Source organism: Suricata suricatta, chromosome 7 (genome assembly GCF_006229205.1).
Source record: "Suricata suricatta isolate VVHF042 chromosome 7, meerkat_22Aug2017_6uvM2_HiC, whole genome shotgun sequence".
Taxonomy (NCBI): Eukaryota; Metazoa; Chordata; class Mammalia; order Carnivora; family Herpestidae; genus Suricata; species Suricata suricatta.
Window position 1 is genome coordinate 73,920,731 of NC_043706.1, and position 951 is coordinate 73,921,681.

Consider the following 951-nt stretch of genomic DNA (forward strand, 5'->3'; position numbering starts at 1 on the left):
AACAGCCTGCCTGTCCTTCCTGGGGATAGAATAGGAGTAGAGTCAAAAGTAGGGTACCCACCCTAAATAAGGCTGAGAAGATGCTTTTCATTCATTTCTGAAGGATTGGTCTTATTAAGGGGATGACTTTAAACAAACATAAGCCATTTTCTGTAAGTCATTTTACTTAGACATGGGCTTTGAATTCTAAGAGATCTTTGAATTCCTGTTCTCCAGTTTACTAGTGGTGAAACCTAGGCATGTCATAAGTGCTTAGAAGAGGTCAGCAGGTGTCAGATAGGGCTATGCCAAAGTGTTTGGATTGTAACTTGAGGCTAATGGGGTCCTATTGAAGTATTTTAATTGAAGGAGCGACACAGAAGATTTGCATTTTAGAGAGCTCTAGAGTGGTTCATTACCATTTTTAGGTTACCAGCCTATTTGAGACTCTGAAGAAAATCACCAATCTTTTTTCTATAAAAATGCAAAAAATGTGCGTATACAACAACACTGTATTAAATAGAAGTTCAGGAAGGTTGTGAAGACCATGGACTTTAGTATACAAACTCTGGAGTGGAAGAATTTTTTTTTTTTTTGTCCACAACTTTTATTTTTTATTTTTTTTAATAATAGTTTATTGTCAAATTCGTTTCTATATAACACCCAGTGCTTCTCCCCACAAGTGCCCCCCACCATGACCATTACCCCCTCCTCCCCTCCCCCTCCCCTTTCAGTCCATGGATCGTCTCCAGTATTCAGTAGTCTCCCTTGATCTGTGTCCGTCGCTCTTCCCCACTCTCTTTCCCCCTTCCTCTCCCCATGGTCCCCTGCCAGGTCTCTCCTGTTAGACCTATGAATGCAAACATATGGTATCTATCCTTCTCTGCCTGACTTATTTCACTTAGCATGACACCCTCAAGGTCCATCCACTTTCCTACAAATGGCCATATTTCATTCTTTCTCGTTGCCATA